Source organism: Myxocyprinus asiaticus, chromosome 22 (assembly GCF_019703515.2).
Source record: "Myxocyprinus asiaticus isolate MX2 ecotype Aquarium Trade chromosome 22, UBuf_Myxa_2, whole genome shotgun sequence".
Lineage (NCBI taxonomy): Eukaryota > Metazoa > Chordata > Actinopteri > Cypriniformes > Catostomidae > Myxocyprinus > Myxocyprinus asiaticus.
The window spans coordinates 26,433,159-26,445,554 of NC_059365.1; the positions used below are offsets into that span (position 1 = coordinate 26,433,159).

General features: G+C 36.1%; 1 protein-coding gene across 5 annotated transcripts in view; it reads right to left on the reverse strand.

Moving 5' to 3' along the window:
- The window catches only part of pcdh19 (protocadherin 19), a 76,433-nt gene that overhangs the window by 57,290 nt on the left and 6,747 nt on the right, over window positions 1–12,396 (reverse strand). The window lies entirely within an intron of this gene.

The window sequence follows — 12,396 nt, forward strand, 5'->3', positions numbered from 1 at the left end:
CTGTCTCTGTCTCAACTCTCTGTTCCTTCTGCCCCTGCGGAGTCCTATTTCTCTCGCTCTTCAACCCCCTGAGACACATGGCAGCCTCTCACTTTTGTGCAATTTCAAACAACATGTGTCATGACGGGCTGTATTAGAGCTTGTTCCCCAAGCAGCCCTGACAGTGAGACAACCAAAAACAAAACATGAAAAAGTAACACTTCGTTAGCGGCACATTAAACAAACGGGCACCATTTGGCGGCAGCCTCATCTTTCTCTGTGCCTCTCTATAAAAAAAATAAAAATAAAGACAACAGCAGTCTTTGTTCACCAGCTTTCTTGCAGATCTGACAGTTAGCCACTTTACAAATGTTTGTTTTAAGGCGTTACATAAAATGAGTAAATAAAACTTCAAGCCGTCTCATTTTAGTTCAGAAATGCAAATTATCATATCTGTTTGTGTCAATCAAAAAAATTAAAAAATAATATAATTATGTATTTTTTTTTTATTTTTATTTTTTTATTTTTTTTTTTTAAAGAATGGTTTCCCAAAAAATGTCACATTTCAAAATGCATGTTTCATCATTTCATTTGAATGACTTACTATTTAGAAATTCATATGTGGGTTTATATCATAAGAGTTTTGGTTATAAATAAATATCTATTACATTATTAATGTTAAGATTTATTGTTTGTTTCCACTCCAGCAATTGTTCTACTCCTACGATTATAATTAAATGATTGAAAGTACTTACTCCTGCGTCTTCCACTCCAGACACCAACGTTACAAATATATATATATATATATATATATATATATATATATATATATATATATATATATATATATATATATATATATACACTACCGGTCAAAAGTTTATAAACACTTACTCATTCTTTATTATAATTTTTTTTCTTCACATTTTAGAATAAAAGTCATGAAAACAAGGAATAACATAAATGGAACTATGGGAATTATGTTGTGACTAAACAAAATCCAAAATAAATCAAAACTGTGTTATATTTTAGCATCTTCAAAGTAGTCACCCTTTGCCTAGAATTTGCAGACATGTACTCTTGACATTTTCTCAACCAACTTCTTGAGGTATCACACTGGGATGCTTTTTAAACTGTATTGAAGGAGTTCCCATCTATGTTGGGCACTTATTGGCTGCTTTTCTTTATTATTTGGTCCAAGTCATAAATTTTTTTATTACATTTGAGTTTTATAATGAAATAAATTAATATGGTGGCACAGTTATATTTTTGTATACAAAACTAATTTCAAACATTTAAGCATACGCCTTCAGATCAAAAGATTTTTAAGATCATGAGAAACATTTCAGTTAAGTGTTTCAAAACTTTTGACTGGTAGTGTATATATGTGCTTGAGAATATGCTAGGGATTTAAAAAAGTCTAAATCAAATATCAGAGCTCAAAATTAAGTATTTTAGGTGTTTTATTTGCCCTGCAAACATTTTTACTGGCCCCACCATGAAACAATTTAAAATTTTATTTTTAGTAATGTACTTTTGTATATGTGCTTGAAAAATGATATTCATACATTTAATTATATGTTAATGTTCCTTAAAATAAGTAATGAAAGAAAGAAAGAAAAATAAAAACTAGGTTTTCAATTTGCAATAATAGCTGAAAATGTTACTGTTATTATGTAACTACATTTCAGCTATAAATTACGTTATGATAATTGTGTACATTTTTGTCACAATTCATTTTTGAAATTTTGACAAAACCTCATATATGTAAGCCAGCAAAGTACAATTACCAAATTAAAATTAGCAGAATTTAATATTCAATACATCAACAACAATGTTCAATACATCACATGGATCCAAATGTGTACAACTGCAGGGCATAAAAACACATTTACAAGATCAACAAATGTAAGATTTAGACACAACACAGCACTGGCCTAATAGGGCAAGTGGCAGTTCCATTAAACTGGCCCAAAACTCTTTCACACTGGCCCCAGGCCAGCAGACCATTCTTATTGTTAAACCCAGAACATGAATGTCTAAACAGTGACACAAAAGTGTATTATGTCTTACTGATTTTCTAGAAGCTAGATTACATGTGACCAATGGAGAACAGATTTGTATATAGAGACAATTAGAACATTATAAGCCTAAAAACAGCTTTAAGCTCCACAGCATACTGTCTCGCATTAGATTAATCGCTACCATTTGTTTTAATCTCCTCTACTTGATCTCAGTTGTTCCTACTCTGTTATCTAGGTCACATATTCACTAATAAATAGCCACATTATCTGACTCTACACAGTTTCATATATAAGATTTTTGGAAGTCACTAGGAAGTGTTGAGGGAAGCACTGATAAGCAGCTCTTATCCTTTTAAGACTGCCCCTTAATCCGACAGAGGGGGAGCTGCAGTTTTAAGAGACTTAGACTGGATTATTGCTAGTATTCCAAATTAAACCAAAAGACATCTTTCTGCAGTTCCTCATGCAAGCTGGAGCCCACCACACACAATTACAACTGAAATGTTATAATTAGAAACCCTCTCTTTCTAGTTCAATATGTCTATCTCTCTATCCAGCCCAATAAGCATGATCCAAGCCACCCAGGTAACAGTGGAGACAAGACCCTTCCCTATCTCCATCCAGGACTCATACAATTGACTGTCTATGGTCTCACATTCTCCACCATGGCAGCCTGTTCCTTCCAGCAGCTAAACCCCAGACATTTGCTGTATGTGAGCCAGGGTGAATGGCAGGGCCTGCCTGTTATCTCAAACACAACAAGGCCAAATCTGTTCTTAAAACTACTGAGTAATCTTTATTAAAAACACGAGCAGATAAAAAGTCAGCCTGAGTCACTCTGAGGTTCCCTAATCTGTCAGCCTTGCTTGCATTAGTGCCTCTATAAAAAATGCAAAAGGATCACAGGGCTATCGATGGCAGAAAGGGCTCGGTTGTACCTGTGTTCTATCTAATGGCGAGCAATGTTTTGAAGTAACTAAATCAGCAGGGTCCATAAAATATGAAAATACTATAAAACAAACACTGTCAGCGAGAGCCCAGAGCTACATCATCAACCTAGCTGCACCTTCGTGATTCAGGACGTAACATTAAAATAGACCACGACAACAATTAATCATGCTCTGTTGAGAGAAGCTAAGAACCCCTGAGAGAAAACTGTCTCCCTCCATTTGTTATATGAAACACCCAAGACATAATAAACAAGAGGCCAACAGAGAATAACACCCATCATCAACATCCCCCTCAAGCATTATGTTGTCTACAGAATAGGTTTTGCGTGAGTTTTGTGGCTATAACGGGCTCTGTCGGCTCGCTTTAGGCTAACGATGTATCATAACTTTGGGATGACGATGTAACACGTCTTTGGAGTGACCTGCACCCACGCGCCTCGAGGCCAAATTAAATCCTTATCATTACAGCTGAGAAGCGAGACTCTGCGATTCCAGCCTCTGTTTCTCTCGCATTCTTCATCTCTGTCTCTCTTTCAGAGCAGCTGTCTTGTCAGAATGTGGTTAGGGAGGCCGCAGCCCCTGCTGAAAGCGCAGCGCCCAGAAACAGAGCAGCAAATCAGAACACACCGATCTTATTCATTAACATTGGCTCTCTGGCAGCAGGACATCAAACGCTGGACGTGATGAGAGAGTCAAAGCAAACCTCCATTGTGTTTAGTGGAGTGTTTCCAAAAAAAAAAAAAAAAAAATAAAAAAAATAGGCAGCTTATAATATTTTTTTTTATTTTCAGTTGCATCATAGCCATTCTTACTTTCAGGGATTTTGCAATTGCATTTGTGGTCTGTTGGATTTTAAAACCGTTTTAACACTGTATGTCTCAGGCTCTCAGGTAACAGAAAAAAAAAAAAAAACTCATGAAATCGGTGAAGTAGGCATCCTTGAATCCCATTTGTTCAGGACGCTATACAGCAATTAAAATGCAGAACAGGATCAAAACTCCCCAGCCCACCCAAATGAAAATTATCCCAGCATATCAAGCAAATAACAACAAAAATTCTCACTTAGCTTCAAAATTATTCTTTTTTTTCAAGCTTCTTGTTTGCCTGTTTTAAAGCTTTAAAATAGTGGTTCTCAAAGTATGGGGTGCATCCTCTCAAATCTCGTTCTCTTTCACACATTCAAATTCTCCGTGGTGACAAATACACAGCAATTAAGGACCAATGAAGTATGTGCACAATTTCTTCTTATCCGCCGGCTTTTCATTTTATACGTGCCAGATTCGAATGGGTGAATGGGTACATTTCAGGCTGTTCTCACACCCTGATACTGTATGGCTTCAGAAGACTTAAAATATTGCGCGTGGGTGATATAACTTTTAGAGTGCTTTTATCTTATTATGATTTTTATTTTTTTTTGGATGAGCTATTCTTTCAACATTGCTCCTGCCCAGCAGTATCACTTTATTTATTCCATTTTTGGATTTTTAAGGTACTGTAAGCGATTTTTTTCATGGAAATGTATGCAAAAAATGTTCCTTGTCCCTGAAAGATATTAATGGTATGAGTGTCGTGAGATAACTCAACTGTCTCTGGGACAACTCTAGACTCTGTAAACAGCCAACAAAAATGTGTCCACGGGCTGCAGCCTCTGATGCTTTTAACCTGTGCACATTCTCAAAGTTTTGTAGTTGCCGCAAATTATTGAGCTTTAATGCCATTTTTATGCCATGTTGTTCATTGCAGTTGTCAGTTGAGGGCACTATTTTGCTGCTGTTGTTTTTACAAAGTGTCTCAGCAAAGCTCATTTGGCATCTTTGGAGTGCATGGTTTGGAAAGAGGGGGTGTGGCTAATCTAATGGCTCAATTTGTGGAAATTCTAGAACGGCTAAAATCGCTTACAGCACCTTTAAGTCAACAATAAAAATGCTTTATTTTATATATTTTTGTAACACAAAGTATACAGAAAATAACAGAAACATATAGATCTAATTTCATTCTGACTTTTTTTTTTTTTTTCAATGCAGAGTGTAACTTTTCATTATTCACCAAAATGGAAAGAAATGTGGGAGTTTCATTGTATTTAATTGTATATTTGTTTATATTTGCTGTATATACTGTATATATTCCAGTGTATTTTTTAAACACTTGATAAAACACTCTTTTTGTTATTCATCCGGAAGATTGATGAATCTGAAAGGAAATGCAGTTAATGTTTCAGTTTTAAGAATTTTTGATCAGATAATGGGGAAACTAGTTTTTCTAGTTTCAAAGGGGGGTGCAACCAAACAAATAAAAAAGGAGAACCACTGCTTTAAAACAACATGAGAACAGGCAAAACAGTGTAGGGAGGAACATGTGATATTGGGGTCTTGGAAAGAAAGACAAGGGGGAATAGATGACAGCAATGACTGGAGTGGCTAAGGCCCCTGGAAGGATGAACCTGGTCATAGCCCATTAGGAAAGACGTGAGCGGGTGCTACAGCTCATTACATGCTCTGCCTCCTGTTCTATGGCTGAACAATGCACAATTATGTTGGCCTGCTGTTTTCTCAGTGCTACAGCCATACAGCCAGCCTGCCTGCCAACAATCTTGCTGTTCATTAAGCCAGCTCACCACATACTCAGCACACCCTGCCTACCTAGACAAATAACCCAGTTACTAATGGACCCACAAAGGGGCTGGATATTCTTACTCGTGTAAACTCAGTGAAAACAGAAATTAATCTCAGCAGATATATAGTCCTTTTTTTTTTTTTTTTTTTTTTATCACAGTCTCTCAAGACTTTTTCTTTTATAAAATATTAAAAGAGAAGACACAAGTAAATGGTTCCTGATAAGAAATTGACTCGATGCTTTGAAAATTTGTTTTAAATGTGGAAAAGTGAGGTGAGTGCAGATCAATACATAAACAATTATATGCTCCAATGTTAACCTGTAAATACAGGCAAAAAACAACCAACACATATTCTAACAAACCACACAAGACCTGTTACAGCATTGGAGTTAAAAGAGTATAACTCTGTTATGTTTTTTTTCTTTCTGTCTTTGGTACATCCAGTTTATGATGATGTACAGTATGCAGTTTCTGGCTTTGAGAAAACAAAAAGAAAAAATAATAAACAAAACAAAAACATAACTTTGGCCACTTTAAAAGGTCACTCTGTATTTGCCTGTGATTTTAGTCTGATAAACAATATTTACAATTGCTATTCTTTTATATGTATACTTGCTATATCCCTGAATGCTTTTGTATCCTTTAAAATAGGGTTCAGGGTATATCCTGTTAACATCCAGAGTGGCAAACCATCAACTGCTGGAGAATGAGTAGGCTGCATGTTCTATTTTAATTTACTATTCACCTTTGAAATCAAACATCAGTATATATTCAATTTCCCTTAAAGGACTATCTGTGTGCAGATCCCCTGGTAGTTTATTTGGCAAGTTGGCGAAGCTGATATATTGCACACCTGAACATATAACCCACCAGTTTGAATTGCATCCACAAAGAATTTCTTATACTTGCTGTGTCTTTACTTGAAAGTGTAAGAAAATGCACTACACATGTAACTGTGAATATTGTATGCAGTTTGGTTGTTAAAATATAGAAACAATGCCTTGCCCATTATCCTGTAAATATAATTAAACAAATCCACTAGTATTGCGATAACCATGTAGAAAGTTGTATATTTCGTCATTCCCTGTGGCGTTGCCTTGTATGCTTTGTGTTAGAGAATGTAGGCCGACCTTTCCCATCCTATTAATTTAACCACAGGCATTTTCAGCGCTGGCAGCTAAATCTGTGTTAATGAGAGATGAGGCTAAGAGATGATAAAATCATTTATAAAGTTATTTCCTCTCTTGTGGGTCTCAACTGTATCTGTTTCTGGCTGGCTACTTCTCCATCAAAAGTCCTCTTTCACAGGTTCCATCCCACCACCCTGATCTAAGCGATATCACACATTAAGTGTTACTTTGCAAAAGTGTGAGAAAAAAAAAAAATCTCAACAGTCTTCAAAAAAACATGTTTTTGGTTTTTTTTGTTACAAAAGTGCATTTCAAAGATCCAAATGTACAAATTGTGTTACTGAATTGTGACTGAATAGTCACAATAATATTAATATTTCATAACCATTTCAATAGATTCAAGTAAAGCTTTGCAGGTTATTTAACAGGCATGATGTCCAAATATTTATTTTTTCCTAAATATGTTTATATTTAAGATCAGTCATCTGTGAGTTCTGTCCAAAAAAAAAAAAAACCAATGACAACACTTTAAGGCAGCATTTTGTTAACATTAGTTAATATGTTAATATCATTACAACCTACAAGTACAACCTTATTGGAAAGTATTGTCAAAGCAGTTGTTGAGAGTAAGCAATAAGCATGCACCAGGTACCAATGTTCAGATTATGGTAACACTGTGCAATAAGGTTCCATTTGTTAACATTAATTAACAACATTAGTTAACATGAACTAACAATGAACAATACTTGTACAGCATTTAATAATCTTTGTTAATTTCAACATATAGCAATTGTTAAAAGCAAAAGTTGTATATGTTAATATTAGTTAATGCACTAAGAACTAACAATGAACAATTGCATCTTTTATTAACTAACATTAACCAAGATTAATAAATGCTGTAAAACATTTATTGTTCTTTGTTAGTTCATAATACCTAATGCATTAACTAATGTTAATGAATGGAACCATATTGTACAGTGTTACCCAGATTACATATATATTCTGAATTCTGGAATCAACTGATCACTCTCTGGGTTGCTTATGGGATAACTGCTCTGAACCTATTTGACTAAATATTTTAACAGTTTCAGGTACAGAGACAAACTTCATTCAGATGGCTCAAACTAAACTAAAAATTGTGTTTACAAAGAAAAGGGGCATATAAAACCTGAATGAACAAGGATATGGTAGCACTATTCAATGGAAAATGCATTTTGTTTTGCATTTCTCAATTTTCATCGCATCTCACTACGAGATCAAGAAGTGCTGTCGTATTACATAAATCTTTTTCCTGACTGACTGAGGATTTTACGTTGTCAGCTTTTTGTCCTCAATGTTTGAGAGCAGACATCAAATGAGAGCTGTACTTTTCGACATGCTTATGTCAGCTCATGACTGGAGTCACAAAGACAGTATTTTCTCATTACAGAGGCCATGAATGCATCATCTCCAAGCTCCAAGAGAAAATTAGTCTCCCTGACTATATTGCACTAATACTGTAGTGCACTCACTTGAACGGCAGAGTTCAGCGAATGGTGAATGCTCCTTCTATAATGGGACTGTGGTCCTCCCTGAAATGTTCCTGTTAGTAGACTCTTGAAAGCAGAGAACCAGCGAGTCTGGCTTAAATGTAACCTTCTTTGAAATTTCCCATCTTCATTGCCAGAATCCAATCAGAACATATCACAAGGTACTTGAGATATGTCTCTCTCTCTCTCTCTCTCTCTCTCTCTTTCTCTGTTTCAGCCCTTTTCTTGTTCTCTCTCTCATACGGTCTAGTTTGCTCTTTGGTTTTTTTGATTAAAAAAACATATTTCAAGGCGTAGTTGGCAGTCTTGGAAATTTGTCATTCTTTCAGTCTGCCTGTCTGTCTCTCTTTCTTCCTTTCACTTTCTTTCTTTTTATTAATTTCCCTCTAATTGAAACTGTCTAAATCAGATTTTTTTTCATCAGAGCAGCCCAGTTCAATGAAGTCTTTTCTGAAAGCCCTTCAGGGAGGCAGCATGCTGTGGCTTTTACCTTATCATGCATGGGATTTAGAATGATTAATTGGCTTAGTCTGACAAAAATCAGAGAAATCCAAAACCCCAATGGTTCAGTTGTCTTAACATCCATTTTCAAAACTCCTCAAACCCTGGCCTGAAAGGTGAAACAAATGTAAGCCATTTCTTACCACAAAACAACCAAATGATTGTGAAGAAATGAAAACGTTTGCTGAAGTTTAGGACTGCAAACAAGCAAATGTAAAAAAAATATGATAATTGCAATGAATGGTTTTCAAATAATAGATAATGTAGCACTATTAGTTTGACAAAAAGTTGCCAACTTTGATTGTCTGTCTCCAACCAAGGTTTAACTACATTAATGAGGGTTAGTGAATGGAGGGAGGTGCATTAGATTGGCAGAAAATGAAGCAAATGTGTAGTATGTTTACATAACATGGAATTTGCTCTGTGAACTCAAAAATAACATCTGAATGTGTCACTTGCAGAGGGGCCTGATGTTACCAGGATCATGAATCCGTAACTGCACTCTGTATGCTAGTTTAACACCCTGTAAAACAGGGCTAACACAACATCATCACAAATTTAGAACAGAAAACATAGCTTTGCTTTGTTACAATGAAAAGTGTTTATATGTTATATAATAAGAGATATATGACTACGATAAATATGAGTACCCAATGTACTGGTCCTTAATGAGTGGCAAATCTCACATATTAAACTGTATTTGAGTACTATATGCTAGAAGGGGGATTTATGAGCTTATTTCTTTGCTAACAGAATGCTAGCATCTGGACATGCAGTACTTAAATTATTGTTGGGCAAAACTTGCAAAATTGGAGAAAAAAAAATTCTCCATCAGAAAATATAACACAGCACAAGTAACACAAAACAAAATAAACAACCAGAACAAAATCACTCTTCTTAAAATGCTAATCTAGCAAGATGCTTTCATCTAGCACCAACACAAAATAGATAAATATTTGGTGGGATTTTGTCTTTTTATTAATGTAACAGGTGGAGTGAGGCCTGTCGCACATTACCAGTTCAAAGCGAAGTGTTGAGAGTGCTTCTTCTGTAAGAATCGGCAATGATCTTAAGTGATTGGCTAGAGAGTCATGTCTATGCTACAGACTACCGCAGACAGGTTAACCACACAGCTTTCTCAAAACAGTGCACCAAAATCCTCAGAGACTGGCAGCACAGAATCATCTCCAGAAAGTCAGTATCAAAAACACAGAGCTCACCTGGAGCCTTTGAGATACTTGTTACTGTTATCTTGGACTATAATTTTCAGGCTTGTTATGTGTATTTCTGTGTCTTGTTCAATGGTGGCTTTTTGAGCACAAGTTCATCTGCCACAGTTGTTGTGTTGCCATCAAGAGCATACCATGTGCTCCCCAAAAGCATACAACTATCAATAGGACAAATTAAATCCAAGTCCAAACATCTCTTAATTAGTACATATTGTAAGATTGTTCAGATTCATAACCTCTCGAGTACCTGAACTTTTGCACCCTACACTTGGTATTGTGGGTCTCTGTTTTTGTGCTGTACTCAGTGGTACCAGCTAATTCTTATAGGCACTACTGTGATACCCTTGTTGCTCTTGATGCTGTATGTGTGATGTATGTAATTATTGTTGTGAGCTCACCATGAAAAATTCTAAACAACTTTGTTGGCATGGCAATCAATTATTGAGTTGAATTGAAAATACCGTGCATGTACTATGTAGATTAGCATATTTGATTCATTATTCAGTGTATAATTTTAAGTTATGCAATATTTCTTCCCTATCGAAAATATTGCCATGGCACTCATCCTTACATACATTCTCTGAATATAAGCTCTTTCTGGGACTGTAAAGTAAACAAACAAACCACATATTGAAATGACATTTGAATCATTAAAGGCTGCAAAGCAGCCCATGGGCCTTGATATTTCTGGGGATGGAGATGCACTGATAATCACGACTGTGTACCAGCCAGTGTGTCCTTACCAGACCTCTGGGAAAGCCTGACTTATAGAGTCAAATGTTTCAAAGCCCTGGCTCGCAAAGCGTGACAGAGCTATTATCGGTCATTTCACAGCTGCAATATTTGATTGTGCCCCATATAAATGGATGTACAATTACACTGACAACACTTTCCATATACAACAATATGTTGCAAAGGAGCCACTGTATTTTGTAAATGTCACAATGGATGGGAAGGGATGGGCCGTTGTTGTCAGCGTTTCATCAGGCATAGAGAAGGATAATGCAGAACTACGGTCAAAGAGATGTTTGTCAATGTCAGGTGGAGCACCGCACTTTATGAAACCAGCATACAAATGAACCCACACCTTAATCAGGGAAATTGCTGGCTGTGTGAAAATTGGAAAATGTGCTGGGCCCAGACACTGTTTCTCTCGCTCCTCTAATGCTGCAGTCAAACAACAGAGGTTACTTTAGAGTTCATTGTACTATCACACTCAATCTACAGGCTTCTGCACCCCCACCCCCTCCCCATTCATTCTTTATCTTTTCATCAGTCGAGACAAATTGATGTTCTTTAATCCTGCTGTTTAGGTAGCTTCATTAAAGGATTAAGCTACCGTGCCTAGATACTACAATTGCTGTTACACTCCATAATTCCTTTGTCCGGTTAGCATAAATCTTTAAGTCTTGTGTTCATCCCAAATTGTCTTCTGACCTGTTGGATGATGGGCTCTGTTTGTATATTCCTTCCAGCAGTCTTAAATATCCTCAAAATGACTTTAGCATCTGGTGACAGCAATATTTATATTTAATAGTCATTATTCACGGTAACACCATATTTTATTTTTGATGCAAAAATGAGGCTGTGAGGGATATACTTACAGTCTCTTCAATGGCCTTCACTGTATAAAACTTTTAGATCACATCTAATTTTCCACAACTCTTTTCTGGAGGTTTTTGTTTACTGAATTTATTTATTTATTTATTTATTTTTGCTGCCGCTCTCCCTAGACCCCATGGTTGGGTTTACAATGTTTTTCATCAGCGGAAAAATCCAAAACATGTTAAACGACCGTACAACCCATTGAAGAGACTGTAAGTCTATCCCTCAAAGCCTTGTTGACATTCCTGTCAAAAATTACAGATGGAACTACTGTGAATAAAGTCCATATATTAGCACTATTTTAACAGTGTCCCATTAATTTCTGCAATTTTTGTAAACAGCTAAGAAAGCTGAATCAGACAATCAAAGGATCGGTGCAAATTTCTCTCATTTTGGAAGTAGTATAAAACTCCTGATACATTCTCCAAAGACACAGGCACAAAGAACGGAGACTAATATCAGCCTTAATTATTACATGTAGCAATATTACATAGCTCTGTGTGTTCGTCTTCAGTTCATAGACTGTTCTATTGGTGAAAGCTTTGCTTGGTGAAGTCCATGAACTGGAACCTTTTCACCACGGTCAATTTGAAGGCAAATAGATCAGTGTATATTTGTGTACCACCTGACAACTCAAATAGCCATAGCACGAATGAAAGACAAGAGCTTGCAAATCATTGTTTCAGCAACGGCTGTCCTTAATGCCTGCACCTGAAATGACATGCAGTGCTGCCAATTAACCAGGTCAATGCATTTGGCAGATGTTCAGGCTACAGCTCTTTTGCTCAGCACAACAAAAAGAGAGAGCAGAAATGGAAGTGGCCAAATATCCACT